At 39.8% G+C, this 20,372-nt stretch overlaps 2 long non-coding RNA genes across 2 annotated transcripts in view; one reads left to right on the forward strand and one right to left on the reverse strand.

Moving 5' to 3' along the window:
- The window catches only part of LOC122805567, a 121,651-nt gene extending 104,664 nt beyond the window's left edge, over positions 1–16,987 (reverse strand). The window contains exon 1 of the long non-coding RNA XR_006365385.1: positions 16,938–16,987. This is a non-coding gene — a long non-coding RNA (uncharacterized LOC122805567). The remainder of the gene's footprint in view (positions 1–16,937) is intronic.
- The window catches only part of LOC122805566, a 2,364,904-nt gene that overhangs the window by 1,889,244 nt on the left and 455,288 nt on the right, over positions 1–20,372 (forward strand). The gene's annotated exons all lie outside the window — the stretch shown is intronic.

A 20,372-nucleotide genomic window follows, 5' to 3' on the forward strand; every position in this document is an offset into this window, starting at 1 on the left:
TAAGTGTAGGTCTGTAGAGAGGAGTTTACCACAGATTCTGCATAGATGGAGAAGTTCAAAGAATGTAGGGTCATATACTGCATGGAAGATTAAACATAGGTCACCTGTCACCCCCTCCCCTGAGGAATCTGTCTGATACTGAGAGGAGTAGTTAAGGTTAGTTAGACATAAAAACTTTTTTATAGGTAGATATGTTTTTTTCACTTTGCTTTAGGTGCTTAGCAAAGTACATGTCTGGGGGAAATTGTATTCATGTAGACATTACAAATAAAATAAGTCTACCCAGCTCCATCTCACTAGTTGTTTTTGTTGTTTTTTTTTAAACAGAAGAATGTGAATTGTGTGGATTATTTTCAGATGGCTGTTTTAGAACAGGTTAGTGTGAATGTTTACACTGGTAAAACTGTATAACAAATGTTAGAACATGAAGAAAGTACTTCTATAGTAAAGTATAACGCTGTGATCCATTTTGAGCTTAAATCAGAATGCAACTGGAAGGGTTTGTTAATTGTTAAAGCTGAACATCTTTTAGTTATGTGTGCGTACCTACATTTCTAACCTAGCTGGCAAGTATCAGTTAAGATTCCAGGGTAATAAACATTTTATTATTTGATAGTGTTGTGAATTTTTAATTTTCTTTTGCAGTCACTGTATTTTGTAAAGATGTTTTGTTTTAGCTATGCAGACTTTTAACTGTGTTCTCAGTTACTACAAAACTGATGTTTTTCTTGTTTAAGTTTGCACTAAGAAACTGTGCTGTGATACTACATGCTATCTAATTTGCTGATGTGTATGTTTAGTTGGTGTTCCAATAAGGGAACAATATTTAGAGTATTTTCAAATGGCATGTTACTTTCTGATATTGACCTTTTTATGTGTTCAACAAGTATAACTCACACAGTCAGATCTTCCATCATCCACTGCAAAGTATTTTTATAATTACAATGTCAAACTAACTTTTTCTATTCAGCTATGTACTCAGGCTTTCAAGTGCATGGCTGATATTTAAAGTTTTCTAGTATCTCAATAGATTACGATTAAAATGATTTTGCAATAAGCTAACCAGCTAAGCATTTGTGTTTTCATTGGATGTGGTATGTTTCAACAGCTTTTTCGGTAAACTGTTAAGTTTCACTTCCAAAAACTTAAAGAGGTATAACCCTTAATTGGCAGTAAAAATCTGTTTTGGTCTTTCACAATAATTTTCCCATGATCATTTGTTTTGTAGAAGTCTTTCCATGACTAGATCTTTATACCAGCTGCAGTTAGGGTTGCCACCTTTTCAAATGGCCAAAGTGGGACATTTTTGGTACAAACATCAGATTTTACAGGCCGACACATACCCACGGTCAGTACAAAGGTTAGAACTTAACTTTTTTGCCTAAATAAAAGCTTATTATTGTAGCATTTAGTTGCTTATTCTGTTTCTTATAACATTTAGGTATTTTAGATACAGAATAACTGATTTATGCAACTATTACATAAAATATAGGAAATAATTTTGTCCTAAAATCTCTGGACATTTGCCATTTTTTAAATTTTTGTCAGGACACAACTGCCCAAAGAGGGACTGTCCCTCACAAAGTGGGACAGGTGGTAACCCTAGCTGCAGTCAACTTGCCACCTTTGCCCCACCCTCCTACTTTGGGCTAGGTATCTGTCATTCTGTGGTGTCGTCATAGTATAATTTAGGTTTTCTAGAGCAGGTGTTTGTTTCACCACTGGTTCTGTTTGGGTAAAGGAACTGAAAGAGAACCATGTTATTTGCAGCACAGACTGCTAAGCAGAGATCACCCCTCAGGAGATTGTATGACACTTATTAGACAGACAAGGCTTTTAGTGTATCAGAATAGCTCAGTATACTGATACCAGAGATCTTTTTCATGAGAAACACTGAGGTCACTCAAGCTGGTTGAGATGCTTGGTGAGGTACGAGCTAAAGGGTACATTTTATTCTATGATGGACCTAATAACATATGGATAGTGTGAATAATGGGACTATAACGTCTTTGGATGTTGAGGAGGTACCAAGAAGGATAAATTGTCCAATGTAGAAGGATTTTCTAGCCACTACAGGCATACATGATGGTCAAAAGAGTCTGTTATCAGTAAATATACCCAAATCCCTGATAACAGTTTCAAATTTTTCACATCATGGACTAAAATACTGGGTAGAATCTGTATTAAAAATGGCTGTTGTTGATGGTATCCCAATCATAGTAATGGGGAGTCAAATAATTAATTGTCACATTATAGCAAAACTAAACATTTGATCCACACATTGAAAATAACACATCAAAGACCAGCACGATCTTGACTAGATTATATAGAGCTTAATGATAGTTAATAAGCTAAACTAACACTAGCTACACCTGTACTTACACCTGTACTACTTCTTAAGGTGCATTTTGGACCAATCCTACTGCAGTAGGATCCTTAAACACATTTAATTTGTCTTTCCTCAATAATGTTGGATTCACTAGTGGTACATGATATTACAGCTCCTTTGCATAGAACTACTGCACATTATATATTTTATATATTTATTTATTTATTTATTCTTTGTTGTCCAGGTTAGTCCCACTAGGATAGTTGCCTCTTTTCAAGAGAAACCTGAAGTGGTATTTTTAAGGAAAATTTGGCCAGGGCATTGGGAAACTTCCCCCTACATGATTTGATAGGTGCCATGGGATCGTTTATGTCCACATAAGCTACCACAAAGTCAGGCAGATGCGTTATTGGTTTAACATCTCATCCAAAGGAGTACATACACACTAAGGACTGCAGCTGGACTGCAGAGTTAGCAATCCATCTAGCTGGGTGTGGGAAAAGAATCCATAGCCTTCTGCACCAAAGTGTCTATCTACACACATACACACACATATACACACACACACACACACATATATATATATATATATATATATATATATATATGTGTGTGTGTGTGTGTGTGTGTGTGTGTAGTACTGCCTTTATGAAGTTTTGTGGAGCTCAACTTGTGAAAACAAGGGGAAAAACAAAATTATTGTAACAAGAAAGGGAATCTGCATTTTAGATGACATTCAAGTGTCCTGTCTTCTTCATGGCTATGCCTCAGAAATAAATGGAATATGTTTTTGAATTAACCAGACAAGTGAATGAAGTCCAACAGTTTATCCTAAACCTTTGCTTTAACATTCCAGAATAGCTACTGATTTATTTCTATAGTCATTTATATATTTAATTAATGGCTAGCCTCAAAATTTTATGTTACCAAGTAAAGGAGAATTATTAAACTCATCTGTGCCAAGTTAGCTGCTCAGTTAACTGCCTGCTGCTGGTTAATTGCCTCCTGTGTCATATCATTTCATACTGCCATTTTAATCGGCATGTCTTTTTAACTGTCACATAAAACAGCAGAGCTGCATATAGCATGACTTCTGAGATTCTGTGTAACTTGCTTTAAATTTTGTTTTTCTTCTCCAAAATACAGGAGAACTTGAGGTGTATTTAATAGGCATAGCTATTTAATGTGAACTTCACTCCTGTAACTAATTTCTGTACTGCAGATAGCATTACAGGCAAGGTCAGTTATCAGCTATATCTGAATTTGGCATTCAGTTTAAAAAAGATGAATCATAAAACATGGGGCATTACTTTGTAATTTGATACATAGTTAATTAATCAATTCTTTTATTCAGGAGCACTATGTGGTTATAATTAATCAATCATTGCCACCTACAATCTCCATTTCTTTTTGATTTACCTGCAAAAAGTTCCAAGATAGCTAATGTCCTAGCCTTTGATCCTGAACCTGCAAAATTAAAACACTGTAAGCCATGTCTTGAACAGTGGCTAAGGTCCATAAAGTTGTATACAGTCAAATTATATTTAGGATATACTGACTTTAAAAATCCCAGGAAGCAAACAGGACAGATCTGCAAAAAAAAACAGAAACTGAATAGCTGAGGACTGATACACAGGCATCACCCTCCTCAGTAAACACATGGGCACAGGAAAATAATTTTCTTGGGTGGCGAAAGCCAGGGTACATTTTTTGTCCAGGCTTATATAGGCCCTAGGGCCAATAGCCTAGTACCTACCTATGAACCTACACACACACACACACACACACACACACAACCTCTCAGATGTTTGGGGGAAGAAATCAAGGCAAAGCCAAAAATAATGAGGGGACAAACAGCCTAAAATAGGGGCAGATGTTAAAAATGTATAAATTTAGAAAGTTACTAGAATAACAGAGTTTGCATTAACATGCATTTTCTGAAGAATATGAAATCTGAATCTCAAATGTCTGACGTTATTTAGTGACTACAATATTTAATAATTTGCCAGAGATCCATAAACTTTATGAGGAAAAGATAAAAAATATGAGGAAAAATCTGGACATTCTGTGAAATTCTGGACAGTTGAAAGGTATCCCAAGCACACACATACAGACACAGACACTCATACATGAATGCAAGCACACACGTAAAGATAGTACAACTCCCCATGCAAATTGTAGCATACAAGAATTGAGTGCAATATAAAAATGTATTGTTTAGCAAATACTATAAAAGAAGTTTTTAATTCAATTAAAGGGAATATCATGAGATTAATGACCAGTGTCCAAAAGAGATTAGATTGTAAATTATATAGAACATGCTGCTTTATCAGTGCTGTCTGTTACTGTTGTGATTTGTGAGCTATTGTTTAAAAGCAATCTACTGATTAGCTATATTTCATTGCTATCTACTGCAATTCATTACTGTTTAATTGCATTTTACTGCATTTCTTTGCTGTTTAACTGTATTTTTTTCATACTGCAAGCGCTATTCTTTTGACTATAAGTGATTAATCTGTGCTTCATTGTGAGTTTTTTCTTACTGAGTTCTTAACCCTAAAATTGAGTAGCATAGTCTAAATACAGGTCTGCAGCATCCAGAGCTTCAACTGCATGGTTTTAAACCCTTTTTGAGGTATTCCAGCTACAAGTCAACTGTTTTTTTCTGCGGAAAAAAATAGTTCTAAGCTTGTTTTCCACCTTTCCTGTTGCTAGATTACTTCAGATACAGATTTGCTGTATCCAGGACTGTTTTGTAAGTTTCTGAGTTCCCCAGACCTTTCTGTGTTAGAAGGAAGCCTTTCAGCTTATCAGTGGGAGTGGTAAGCACTAGGTAGCCTATCTACCACAAGATGAGTAGTTTCTGGCTCTGAAATTGTAGTTTATTGGCTATTTGGGCAGTTTTTCTATCTCTTTCAACTTTCTGGTTTAAAATCCCATGTTTGTACGGGTTTGTACTTGTTTAAGCTCCACAGATCCTGTTTTGGCATCCTGCAGACTACAAGAACAACAGAAAGGTAAAAGAGAGACTTTAAGTTCCTCAGTTTTGATTTTTTTCTGATTATATTGTTTTCTGCATGTGATTTGTCATGTTTTCATTTAACTGCATTTATTTTAACTGTATTTGCTTTAATATTGCTACACACTCAAGTGTGCTAGCTTGCACTGCATTTAAAGTATTTTTATTACTGTTGTAACTATTTTTTCTGCAAAAAAACAAAAACAAAAAAAAAAAGTTCTAAGCTTGTTTCCTGTCTTTTACTAGATTAGTCCAGATACAGATTTGCTATATCCAGAACTGTTTTGTAAGTTTCTGAGTTCCACAGACCTTTCTGTGTTAGAAGGAACACTTCCAGCTTATTGGTGGGAGTGGTAAGCACTAAGTAGCCTATCTACCACAAGAGGAGTGGTTTCTGGCTCTGAAATTGTAGTGTATTGGCTGTTTGGGCAGTTGTTCTATCCCTTTCAACTTTCTGGTTTAAAATCCCATGTTTGCTCAGGTTTGCACTTGTTTAAGCTCCGCGGATCCTGTTTTGGCATCCTGCAGACTACAAGAGCAACAGAAAGGAGAAAAAGAGACTTTAAGTGCCTCCATTTTGATTTTTTTTCTAATTATACTACTTTCTGCACTTAGGTTTGTCATTTTTTCATTTAACTGCATTTATTTTAACTGTATTTGCTTTAATATTGCTTGTTTGCACTGCATTTAAAGTATATTACCGATGCCAGAAAGTCTGCTCTTCAATTTTTCCTTAGATCTTGCTAGATCTCTTCTCTCTTGCACTTTAATTAGTTTATTTATGTAGCACTTCATCAGGCTTTTTGTAGCAATTATTGTAGCACACATAAGTGTTATCAGCACTAGACGTCCTATAAGGAAACAGCTCCAGTACTTAATAATGATGACCATTCCTCCTGGCATGTCTAAAGGTAGGTTTCCTGTGATTTTTCCTATCAACCTGGTGAACTTGGGCATTCTGAGGAAGTGTAGCAACTGCCGATTGTACACAGACAACCCTCTCCTCTCACCTCCCAAGACTCAGACTTGTGATGCGCTTTTGTCTCCAAATTGGAAGTCATGCACTCTCCAGCCAAGACTGGGATAGCTGGTCAAGAGGAGAAGGTCAACACCTGCACCACACCACATGGAACACACAGCCCCCTAGAACACCCACCATTACAGCCCTCACATAAACACAAACCACACACCCACCTTCACGGATGCTCTCAATAGAACTCTACCCAAACTGCAGGGACTTTCAAGGCAGAAACACACTCGACCACCACAACACAGAACAGACCACAAGACACATAGCTCACCTACACACTGTGCCCCTCAACCTAAACCCCTAAGCAAAACAGCTTGCCCAATACAATAATGATAGGTGACTCAACAGCAGTGGTGGCTGGTGACTTCAAATCGAAGAGGGGCTGCTGGAGACAGCTGAATGGGTGGGGCCAATGGGAAGGGATGAGGCCAACTAAAAAGGGGAGGAGCTATACTCAAAACCACAAAAACTGGAACTTTAATTAAATACGCTGCCCTGGGTGCCACACCATCATTATGAGAGTCCAGTTAAGACAAAATGAAGTGTAGAAGGAAAAAAAATATTTCAATGCATTGGCTGCATGACAGCTTATTTAATATCTAGATGGAAGCAAAAAGGTTGTGAGGCATGAAAAAATAAATTACCTTTTAAATACATTACTGGATTGCCAGTCAAAATCAAGTACAAGACAAACAAGCAGCACTCAACTCAAACCACTTCTCCTTGCACTGCAGTTCTAATTATAATTTATATTCATCTTTATAAAAGGTACCAAGTAACATGCTGAAAGTAGCAATGATACCCCTCAGTTGTAAAAATGTTTCTTATCCAAAAAAGACCTGCTGCCTGACAACTATCTACTTGTTTCATTGGGAAAACATGATCAAAGTAAAAAATGAACAGCAAAATACGAAACAAGCTCAAGATAAATTGCTTAAAGAATTACTGCACAGGTTATGGACCAGGCATGATAGATTGGCATTCTGTTTAGTTTATGGGTAAAGCCTGCAAAGATGACGGCAAGACTCCAACAAAGGTAATGAGCTTCTTAAAATACTGTAATCCTGTCCTTTATTACAAATACTGTCATATGCATTTCAAGGCTTATACGTTATCTAGGTATGTAAGTATTCTCTGCATGGCAACAACAAAAAGGCTTTCAATGTTGGTAATTCTTTAACAGTAAACTTACTTGCATCTTACAATCTCAGACAAGCTTACCTGATGGTTATGAAATCATTGCTACTTAAACATAGAGCAACAGGCACTTTCTGAATAACAAGAAGCATAATCAACAGTATAGAAATATGATAGAAAACCAGAACATTCTGCAAAATAAAGCAAGACAGATAAAAAGCCACTGTAGTACTTGTGTCTTCCTTGGATGTGGGGGGGGGGGGATACTCTGCACACTTGCACTGCAGGGGTCCTGGCAACAGAGCAAGAAACTGAACAAAGTCAGGCCCACTTTCCAGATTTAAGTATTTTTCTTTCTTTATCTGCATTGTCCTCTGGCTTTCATTTAACTAGATATAACTGTTTTGAAGTGTCTATCTGCTGATTTCTAAAGTATCTGCACTTAAAAGTTTAATTTTGTCACTAATTTGGACCATAAATGTGATAAAAATAACAAAAATATACACACTTTGCTAATTTAGCACTGTTAGCTTGAGGCTGACAAAATAAACAAATCTACATACATTTCTGAAATAGTTATTTATTAATTGTAAACTCCATGTTTTCTTCCAAAATTGACATTTTTGGGAGGATTAGAGAGGGAGAGCAACATGAGCCAAAATCATCAGGTTGAGTTTGGATATGCCCAATTCTATAAAGTTTGCTAACCTGTTGGAAATCTGGACAAGGCCAAATATATTGGGGAAGATAAGGACAGTAAAAAATTGCTCTTGTATAAACTTAGTTGTAAGAACAGGTCAGGCTTTAGCTGCATTTTTCCTGAAGGTTATGAAGTCTGTGTCTGTCATTATTTAGTTACTTAAAAAGAAGAAGTAAAATCTGTTTTCTGTGAAAAGCTCGACAGTTGAGAGGTATAGTTCAGCTGAGCTAGGGCTGTCTGAGTTGCCATCCTTCCCCACAAAATCGTCAAATGGGAGCCACCCCAGTCATTCCAATGTGTTGGCCATTGCCTTACCATAGCTGCAGTGTAAATTCTGCTTTACTTCACCATTGAAATGGCATTGAAACCCATCAGAGAAAATGCATCTGGCCAGTGGCAGACTTGGGCTGTTGTCAAATCAGAGGTTGCACATGAAACATACATGTGTTCTTTGACACAGTTTCCTGATATTCCTTGTATAATAGAGCACACTTTCCAGAGTGCATTTTTAATTTATTTTGAACTTATCCACATTTCTGCTGGCTTCATTTAACTAGATATAACTGTTTTTGTGTCTGATTTCTAAAGTATCTGCACTTAAAAGTAGCATTTTGTTCTAGGCTGAATAATCTGTTTTTGTTTTTTAATTTAACTGCTGCTGCCCACTAAAGTGTGCTAGCCTGTGTAAATTGATTTTACTGTTTGCTTAACTGCATTTCTGTGTGCTTTCCTGAAAAACAAAAACAAAAAAAAAATACTCCTTGTTTTCCGCTTTGTTTCGACTAGTTAAGACCAGTATACAGGCTTTGCTGTATTCTGGGCTGTGTGTAGTTCCTGTGTTGGCCATTGCCTTACTTGGATAGAAGGAAGTTTCTGAGCTCACCAGTGGGAGTGGGGAGCCTTGAGCAGCCTATCTGTCCCTGGGAAGTGACCTCAGCACTTGAGCTGTAAATTATTGGTTGCCTTGGCCCACATCTAGCCCTTTTCAAGTTCCCTGTATTAATATCCGCCTCAGGCTTTTTATGCCGTTGCGCAGCGCAGCGGTTATACAGGTTTAAACTATTTCTGGCTCCGCCAAGTCTGCTCTTCAATTTTTCCCTTAGAAGCTCTACTCAGTCTATTTAGTTGTATATATTAGCACTTGTTTTCGGAACTTCTATCCTTAGCAAGCACTCATAATAAAACAAGCACTCTTACCCTAAAGTAAGCACTACAGGCATCCACTACCCCTGTGAATACCCACTTCCCTTAAAGGCACAACACTCCTTATAATATTCTAGTATGTCGAGTGGTAGACCACTAGCATCCTCTCTTGTTCAGCTGGTTAATCTGGGAATCTTAAGACAATGTTACAATTGTCTCATGTACACAGACAACCCTCTCCTCCTTCCTACTAACACATATACTTGTGAGAGATGCAACTATATAGCCAGACTGGAGGCTGAACTCTCTCAACTCAGGACTGGCAAGACCAGACAGGAGGAGATGGTACCCACACCCAAAGCAAAACCAGTCACACATAAAACCACCACTACTACAAACCAAACACATAAGAACACAAAGACATACTCGAGGCTCTTATAAAAACTTTCCAAAACAAGAGAGCCCTTCAAAGCAGATACCCAGTAATACACCCCTACAAAACGCAACACCTACAACACATACCTCAAGCAACAGGTGTGTCACACAATCACAGCCCCTAAGGCAAAACACTATGCCAGAGACATTAGTAATAGGTGACTCTATAGTCAGACACACCGACGCTCCACTTACCAGGCTGAATAGGAGAGGGTAACGGTGAGCTGCCTATCGGGAGCTAGGATCCGCCACATTACACACGCACTCAGGTCACTCCAAAGCAAGTACAAGTATGATTCAGTCATTGTCCATGCGTGTGAATGACCTGAGACGCACTCCCTGGACTACATGAAAAGATACATTGAGGAGCTCTCCGATTATGTAGCCCAGACTGGTATGACCCTGACCCTGAGCAGCATCCTGCCTTCACCAAGAATGATGCCTCAGTACAAAGACAAAATGATCAGTTTTAACAATTGGCTTAATCACTGGTGTCATTCTAGGGGATCCAATGTCTGTCAGCCTGGGATGACATGCTGGACAAGCCACGTTGTTTCAAGGGATGGCTTGCACCTGTCACCACTGGGCTTCCGGATACTGGCCAAGGCTCCCACCCCCATAGTGCCTTTTAGGCAATGCTCAAAGGACAAATCAACCTCCATAAAAACAAAATGGAAAAAATTAAGGGTAATGCTGCTCAACGCCAGAAGTCTAAATCTCAAGATGCAGGCACTCAAAGCACTTCTCAGTATGGAGAACATCGATGTCTGTGCAGTAACTGAAACCTGGTTCAAGGCTCCTGAGAGCACTCCAGCTACCAGGCTATACTCATATCATGCTTTCGCCCCAAGTTCCAGGCCGAACCACAAAGGGAGGAGGAGGTGTCCATTTTCATAAAGGACACCTACACCTCTCGATTGGTGGCTACCCATGAAGCATCAGAAACCATACAAGTTTTACTCACCATAGGCAAAACTGCCATACAACTGGTTGCATGTTATAGAACACCCTCCCAATCCCAGGAATCCCATCAAGCATTCCTGAAAACACTGGAGGATATGAATGTCACACCAAACACCATCATATTGGGTGACTTCAACTACCCCAACATAGACTGGGCCCACTATTCTAGCCCTAACACCCTAGCCCAAAGATTCCTGGAATTCATAAACTCAAATGCTATGGAGCAACTGGTCACTTCTCCTACGAGGGGAGATAATATACTTGACCTGATTATCACAAACATGGGGTCCAAATGTTCGCACCGGATATAAAACCCTCACTAGTAAGATCTGATCATAAACTGATCACGTTGGATGTACATATCCCACCCCACCCCCAGAACAAAAGACTACAGTGAAAAACTTTTCAAAAGCTGACTTTTGCGCTCCTTAAGTCAGAAATGATATCCTTTAAGCCTACTGGGTTAATGGAAACCACATCCCAAAATGCTGAATCCTTCACAAAAGCCTTCTACGGACATCTCCAAGAATGCATGGATCAAGCAATCCCAACTAAAACCAAGACCCTCTCCACCAAGGGAAAACGCCCGTTTGGTGGACCCCGCTATAAACAAACTGTACAACAAAAGAAGGAAGCTACTGCAGGACAAAGCCAAATCCCACAAGGGAAAGGCTTCCCTGATCAGCACAAGTAAAAACTACGCTCTCTCATAAAACATCTAAAGCAAACTTTGAGAAAAAGATTGCCAAGGATACCAAAGACAATCACAAGGCCTTCTTCAATTATGTCAGAACCTTGGGAGGAAATTCTCAGATATGCTCTGAGTTAGTACACAATGACAAAAAATTCACTGACCCTACCGACATTGCCAATATTCTGGCAGATAGGTTCAGTGCAAATTTCTCCCCGTCCTCACCCCCTAAAGATGAAGTAATTATCCCTGCTGAATGTAACCTACCTGTCATCACAGACATACAGGTGAAATCAGCACTCAACAAGGCAAAAAACACAGCATCTATGGGACCCGATGGTATCCCCGGTTACGTGAACTTCAAGATGAACTAAACCCGCCCCTAAGAACGCTATTCAATCTTAGCCTCACTACAGGATATGTACCTGAACACTGGCGCACAGCAACAGTGGTCCCACTCCACAAAGGGGGAAATTCTACTGACCCTGGTAACTACCGCCCCATAAGTTTGACCAGCCTGGTCTGTAAGGCTATGGAAAGAATCATCATGGAACTCATAAATGGCGACATTGGGGATCTGCAGACCCTTGATCCCACCCAGTTCGGTTTTGTAAAGGCAGATCCTGCCTCTTAAACCTGGTTGACTTCTTCGAGACAGTCACTAGTGCCATCGACGAGGGCAAGGCTGTCCACACTGCCTACTTGGACTTGGCTAAGGCCTTTGACACGATACCACACTCTGGCATCATTGACAAGCTCAGCAGCCTAAATGTAAATCCATATGTCACAAGATGGGTAGCAAACTGCCTAAAACAGAACCCATAAGGTTAAAATTGCTGGAGCCATGTCAGACTCAAAACCAGTCACACGAGTGGTGTCCAACAGGGCTCAGTCTTGGGTCCACTCTTATTCGCATTTACTTCTCAGATGTGAAAGCAAATATGGGAGGATTATGGCTGACAAAGTTTGCAGATGACTGCAAACTGGGTGCCATAGTTGATTCACCTGCTGACACACACATCCTACAGAAAGGTCTCACTGAAACGGACAACTGGTGCCGGAATCATGGCCTCAAACTTAACGCCAAAAATGTATAGTCATCCCTTTGGGAAAAACAAAGTACCCACAAATTATCACGTAGACAATAACCCACTGAATACGGAAGAAGTAATCAGAGACCTGGGGACTCAAGTCGATAGTGACCTCTCCTTTGACAACCATGTTGCCAAAGTGGTCAGAAAGACATTCTACCTTGCCCATCTCATCATGAAGGGATTCTCATCCAGATCAAAGGAGGTCATTGTACCTCTATATTCCTCCCTTGTCAGGCCCATGATTGAATATAATGCTCCATTTGGGATGTATCTCACCCGGCACATGCAACAACTGGAAAGACCCCAGAAGTACCTCACCAAGAGGATCATAGGTCTCAAACATGTGCCTTATCCAGCTAGATTAAAGAAACTCCAGCTCTATTCAGTAGCATACCGCCTGCTCAGAGGTGATTTGTGCCTAACATATAGGGCCATGTCCAACCAGGAATTGATGGACATGCTCCATCTCAAAAAATCCAAATCCACCAGAACCACGAGCTAAAGATTTCAACCTCTGCACAAATATGAATAGGACATGCTGGAGGGATAGATTCATAACACAGAGGTTACCCATACTCTGGAACAAAATCCCAGTTCATGTGAGACAGAGCCCTTCATTGGCACTGTTCAAGAAAAATCTCGATGCATGGATGGAGATCGCAAGTTTACTCCCGAGTCACCTCAGTGTCACTACTAGACAGAGGTATAGTTTACTAAATAATGGGGTCCCACATGTGTCACTACTAGAGAGGCGCAACTATATAGTATGGGGTGGCATAAGCCACATCACTGTTGGCTAGGCTTATAAATGCCCCCGGGCAGATAGCCTAGTACACTACTATGAAACTATGAAACTGCTCCTTGCCTTGCTTGGACACATCCTGAGTCACTACATGGGGGAGTGGGGTGCAACAAGTATGTCACAACTTGAAATGTCTCTGGCTGACTGCAATGGCCCTGACACATTTGTCATACCTCTCAACCTCAGAGCAAGAAATCTGGACAAAGTCAGGCCCAAAATTAAGGACAATATTTAAATACTGTTCTTATAAACTTTCTAATAGAATAGTAGGTTTTGCATTAGTATGAATTTTCTGAAGGGTATGAAATCTGAAACTGAAATGTCTGTCATTATTTTCTTACTTCAATCTTTAATGATTTGTCACTAATTTTCCAGAAAAACCACAATTTTATGGAAAATGGACCATAAATGTGATGCAAACAAATAAAATAGCCACATAATACAGCTGGGAGCCTGTCAAAGAAGGGACACTTTTTAATATTAGCACTGTTAGCTTGAGCAGCTGACAAAATAAACAAATCTACATACATTTCTGAAATAAAAGTAATCTATAACTGATTATTACAGTTATTTATTAATTGTAAACCCTCCATGTTTTCTTCCAAAATTGACATTTTGCAGAGGGATTAGAGGGAGAGCAACATTCTGAGCCAAAATCAGGGACAGTTGAGAGGTTTGGATATGCCCAATTCTATAAAGCAATTTGCACGTACCTCTTAACCTGTTAACGCAGGAAATCTGGACAAGGCCAAATATATTGGGGGAAGATACAGACAGTACTAAAAATTGCTCTTGTATAAACTTAGTTGCTAGAACAGGTCATGCTTTAGCATGCATTTTTCCTGAAGGTTATGAAGTCTGAAACTCAATGTCTGTCATTATTTAGTTACTTAATTCATACATGATTTGCCAGAAAACCACAAATTTTATGAGGAACAAACCAAAAAGAAGAAGTAAAAATCTGTTCATTCTGTGAAAAGCTAGACAGTTGAGAGGTATAGTTCAGCTGAGCTAGGGCTGTCTGAGTTTGCCATCCTTCCCCCTCACAAAATCGTCAAATGGAGCCACCCCCTGCAGTCATTCCAATGTCCCATTACTTGGCTATTTCGCCCCATTTACCATAAACACTGCAGTGTAAATACTGCTTTACTTCTACGATGATTTGGATTTTATTTGAAAGTTTTATTTTGTATTTTTACAGCACAAACCCTAAAACATCTGCTAAACAAAGCAATGCAGTCTCACAATGAAAATGGGCTTGGCATTAAAATTTGTCTGCCCTTGAAACTCACATCCATTGAAATGGCATTGAAACCCACGTACAAAGAAAATGCATCTGGCCAGTGGCAGATAACGTTTACGTTTGGGCTGTTGTCAAATCGTAGGACCCTTGCACATGAAACATACATGTGTTCTTTGACACAGTTTCCTGATATTCCTTGTATAATAGAGCACACTTGCTAGAGTGCATTTTTAATTTATTTTGAACATTTTTGGAGTAAGTAATGAAACAAAACGTATGAACCAATAATAACAAAACTGCCCAATTGAGAACATTTCCATCGTAAAAATCTACTCAAACTTCAACAGTCCATTAGTATCAGTAAATATGCACAATCTCTGCACAAGTAAAAGTCATCTAAATAATTCCACATTAAAGAAATCTGTAACTAATGAAGAGGTTGCTGTCAGCAAACAATTCTATATTTAATTGGTTTACAAATAATGTGTCTGTTGCCCTTGAGGAATAAATTGTCTGTTATATTAAAAAAAATGATAAGCTAGTGATATTGCAATAGGGAATGGGTACATAGTTACTAAGTATCACCACCAAAGAGGATATTCTCAGGACTGCAGCATCCACCCCCTTTAAAAGTACAACACAGTGTAGTATCAGCCATCCATCTAAATACTGTGGAAGTAGAACCCTTAGTCTTCTGCATCAAAAGCAAGTATTCTACCTGCTGTGCTACTAGCACAAATAGACTTAGAATAAGCAGCACTAAACTTCCCCCCCTTTAGAACTATTCAGCACAATGAATCTGGAAAAAGCCAAAATTTGTTGGGGGGGGGGACACAAAGGCCCAAAACCATGGACACATTTTAAACATTGCTTGTATAATCTTAGAATTGTTGCTAGAATAAAATGTTTTGTGTTACCAGGAAGACTGAAACTTAAATACCTATCATTATTTACTGAATTCAATTCTCATTGATTTGCCAGAAAACCACAAATTTTAAGAGGAACAGGCCAAAAGTGTGAGCCAAGCATTCCAGACATTCTTTGGACAGTTGAAAACTACAGACTTGTAGTGGTGGTATGGGTAGAGAATGTAGGCTCTTGCTCCTTGTACCTAAGGTACAGGGTACTCTAGCCACCAGTTATACCAAATCGGGCATTGTACACAGACACACACACTTTTCAGCTTAACAGAATTACTGCCACACCCTCTTCAATGCACATAAAACATACAGGGTTACTACCTGTCCCACTTTGTGAGGGACAAGTCCCTCTTTGGGCAGTTGTGTCCTACAAAAAGATTGAAACGTCCTGAGATTTTAGGACAAAAATATTCCTATGTTTTATGTAATATATGTATAAAACACTTATTCTGTATCTGAAACACCTAAATGTTATAAGAAATAGAATAAGCAACTAAAATGCTACAAGAATAAGGCTTTATTTAGGCAAAAATGTGAAGTTCTGTCCTTTGCACTGGCCGTGTGTATGTTTTGCCCTGCAAAATCTGATGTTTGCACGCACCAAAAATGTCCCACTTTGGGCATTTGAAAAGGTGGCAACCCTAGCAGGTTTCAGCAAGCATGCACAAAGATGCAAGCAAGCAAATGTTTCAGCTTAACACAGAATGACTGCCATTTCAGCACACAACTGATTTTCTGCCATTTCAGTAAGCAAAGTAAAATCTGTTTCTGTCTGCCATTTCAGTATGCATGCAAAAAAAAAAGCCAAACCCCTTCCCCTTCAATGCACATAGTTTCTGTAAGCACAGTAAAACTGGTTTCTGTCTGCCATTTAAGTAAGCAATACATGCACAAAGGTTTCAGCAGCTTGACAGAATTACTGACACACACCCTTCACATAAGACACAAGCAAGCAAAGGTTTCAGCTTAATGCAGAATGACTGCCATTTTTAGCACACAACTGATTTTCTGCAGTTTCAGTAAGCAAAGTAAAAATTAGTTTCTGTTTGCCGTTTCAGTATGCAAGCTGCAAAGTAAAACAGCCACACCCCTTTCTCCTTCAATCCACATAGTCTCTGTAAGCAAACAGCCAGCCACACCCCTTCCCCTTCTGCACATAGTTTCAGTATAAGAAAAGTAAAAGTCGTTTCTGTCTGCCGTTTCAGTAAGCTATATACACAGCACAAGCAAAGGTTTCAGCTTAACAGAATTACTGCCTGCCAGACTTCCATTTCAGTACACAACTGTTTTCCTGCTGTTTCAGTATAGAAGTAGCAAAGTACAACTGATTTCTTGCATTTCAGTATACAAGCAAACTAGCAAAGTGGTTTTCTATCCTTTCAGTATACATATGCAAGCAAAGTAAAACAGTTGATTTTCTCTCGCACACACCTTCAAAGCAAACCCTGCAGTTTCTCTCGCAAACAGCTCGGCTTCAATACTTCCATGGGACCAGATGGCGTCCCAGGCTGCGTCCTACATGAACTACAAGAGGAACTAATCCCTCAAATAAAACAGCTATACAATCTCAGCCTCACTACAGGATATGTGCCCACAGAATGGCGTTCCCACTCCACAAAGGTGGAGCATCTACGGACCCTGGAAACTATCGCCCATAAGAGCTTAGTCTGCAAGGCTATGGAGAGGATCATCATGGAGCTCAACAAAGACATTGGGGACCTACAGACACTAGATCCTACCCAGTTCTTTGTCAAGGCTCCTGCCTTTTGAACCTGGTTGAATTCTTTGAAATAGTCACCAAAGCCATAGATGAAGGAAAGGTAGTCCACACAGCCTATCTGGACCTTGCAAAGGCATTTGACACAATACCCCACTCGGGCATCATAGATAAGCTATCCATAAACCCTATGTCACAAGATGGGTCGAAACTGGCTCAAAGACAGAACCCACAGAGTGAGAGTTGCTGGTTCTGTCCTGGGACCACTCTTGTTCGGTTATATACTTTCCCGGTACAGGCAAAGCGTGGGAGACTATGGCTCACCAAGTTAAGCGACGACTGCAACCACCCATAATCAATAATCTCTCCAGCTGACACAAACATCCTTCAAAAAGGTCTCACAGAGACAGATAACTGGTGCCGCCATGGTTTCATACCCTAAAAACAATGTGCCCACAAATTACAAACCCATTAAGTACAGAGAAAGTAGAGACCTGGGGACCCAAGTTGATAGCATCTCTCCTTTGAAAACCACATTGCCAAAGTGGTTAGAAAGACCTTCTACATAGCCCACCTCATCACGAAAGGGTTTCACATCTAGATCAGAGAGAGTAATCGTGCCCTTTATTATTCCCTCATCAGGCCCATCATAGAATACAATGCCCCTTGGGATGTACCCCCGACCGACACTGCAGCATTATTAAAGACCTAAAAAAAAGTATCCAAAGAGGATCAAGGGTCTCAAACAGATGCCATATACTGCTCCTCGGTTAAAAAACTCCAGCTCTACTCATGCCTTCCTTTGGGGAGGCGATCTATGCCTGACATACAAAGCTATGTCAAATCCAGAATTAATGGACATGCTCCACCTCAGTAAATCTAGATTTCTTAGAGCCACACGCTCGAGGGACTTGAACCTCAGCACAGAAATAATTAGAACTTGCTGGAGGGACAGGTTCATAACCCAGAGAATAGAATTCCAGTTCATGTGAGGCAGAGCACCTCACTGAATCTCTTCAAGAAGAATCTCGACAAGTGGATGGGGATCTGTGTCACTATTAGACAGAGGCACCAGTATACTCAAATCAAGGGGTGGCGTAAGCCATACAGAATCAGGCTAGGCTTATAATTGCCCCAGGGCAGATAGCCTAGTATGAACCTATGAACCTATGAACCTATGAACAAGCAGATGTTTCACTTCTCAGCAGCTGACTGGTGTTTTCTCTAGTACATAAAACACAAGCAATTAAGCAAAGTTTTTATCATCTTAACAGAGTTACTGTGGCACTGCCAGTCTGCCATACTTTTGGGTTTCAGCTTAAAACAATAACTGTCGTTTCTTCAGTATGACTATGCAAGCAAACTAGCAAAGTAAGATAACAAGCCGATGTACGCATGATCCTCCTTAAAGGAAAAGATGTCACAACTGCAGTGTAAAAAAGTGCTTTTTTTTTTAAAGTAATTACTACTTTTATTAAAGTTTGCCGCCCTAAAAACTGCCACCCGCTGCAGACCGCCGCTCTCACCCCCCTCTAGCTATGCTACTGCCCCTTGTACCTGCCAGAGCCAAGCCACGATCTGTTCAAATATAAATATTCCCGCCAGCCGATTCCCCGAAGTCACCTTGTACCAGCCAGAGCCAAGCCACAGTTTATTCCCTGAAGTAATCCAGCCATGAAACAATAATCCATCCAGCCAAAGTCACGGTCCCGTGACAGCACATCCTTCCCAGCCATGATTTGTTCAAAATAATCCACCCAGCCAATCCCTGAAGTCAACGGTCCCACGAGCGAGAGCACGTCCTTCCCAGCCTGCGGACGTCACAGTTTGATCCCTTTCCAGTCTATGCAGTCACAACTGCATAGACTTCCGGGATATCTGGAGTGAAATGTTGAGCAGTCAATTCGGACTGCTGGTGAGACAGTCTGGGATTTTATGCGCATGCTCCAGACTGCTTCACCAACAGTCTGACATCGGAAAAACGCGTGAGTGTGCATGTGCGATGTTCGGGACTCATGTTTTTTTTTTCTTTTCTTTTATTTTTTGTTTTTCTTTTCTTTTTTGTTTTAATTTTTATTTTACAGCTGGGAGGGCTGCAGTCCAATAACACGAGCCGCCCCTACTCAATAGTGAGGCACACTGATGGCCCACTCACTAGGCCGAATAAGGAGAAGGTAACAGTCAGCTGTCTATCAGATGCCAGAATTCAACACGCACTCAGGTCACTCCACAACAAGTACAAGTATGAGTCTGTCATTGTCCACATGGGTGTGAATGACCTGAGATGCACTTCACTGGACTACATGAAAAGAGACATGGTGGAGCTCTCAGATTATGTTGCACAGGCAGGTATGACCCTAGCCCTGAGCAGCATCCTACCATCACCCAGAATGAAACCGCAGTACAAACAGAAAATGATTGACTTCAACAATTGGCTACATTTCTGGTGTCATTCTAAGGGGATCCAGTATCTGTCTGCTTGGGATGACAGACCTCGATGCTTTGCCAGAGATGGTCTTCATCTATCACCCCATGGTTTCTGGGTACTGGCTAAGGTTCTTACCACCCCTATAGTGCCTTTTTAGGTGGTGTTCCAAAGACCAAATTAGTACTGTAACAGTTTATTTATTTTATTTATTTTACATTTGTTGACCGGGCTAGTCTAACTGGATATATGTCCATTTTCAGTAGAGGCCCGGAGAGAAAAGCACCACTACAGCATTATTATAAAAAAATTGAAAACAAAAATCCTACGTATGAATACATATTTTAAAAAAAATTAATTTGATATAGAGACCAATAAAAGTGAATATACATTACATAAGAGAATACAAAATGACATGTTTATAACAGGATTAATATGTGAAAAGGCAATATTCGAGAGTAGAACACAATTTAATATAAAAAGACAAAACAGGATGAATTTTCTTTTTTTTTTTTTTTTATAAATAAATGTGATCTGAGGGTCATGCTGCTCAATGCTAGAAGTGTAAATCTCAAGATGCACTCACTTGAAGCACTCCTCAAAATGGAGAACATCGACATTTGTGTTGTAATGGAGACCTGGTTTAAAGCAGCAGAAAGCATCCCTGCACTACCAGGCTATAACTCATTCCACACCTTTCGGCCCCAGATCATGGACTGAAGCT

The sequence above is a fragment of the Protopterus annectens genome, chromosome 6.part1, assembly GCF_019279795.1.
Source record: "Protopterus annectens isolate FY-2018-M chromosome 6.part1, PAN1.0, whole genome shotgun sequence".
In the NCBI taxonomy this organism is placed as follows: domain Eukaryota; kingdom Metazoa; phylum Chordata; order Ceratodontiformes; family Protopteridae; genus Protopterus; species Protopterus annectens.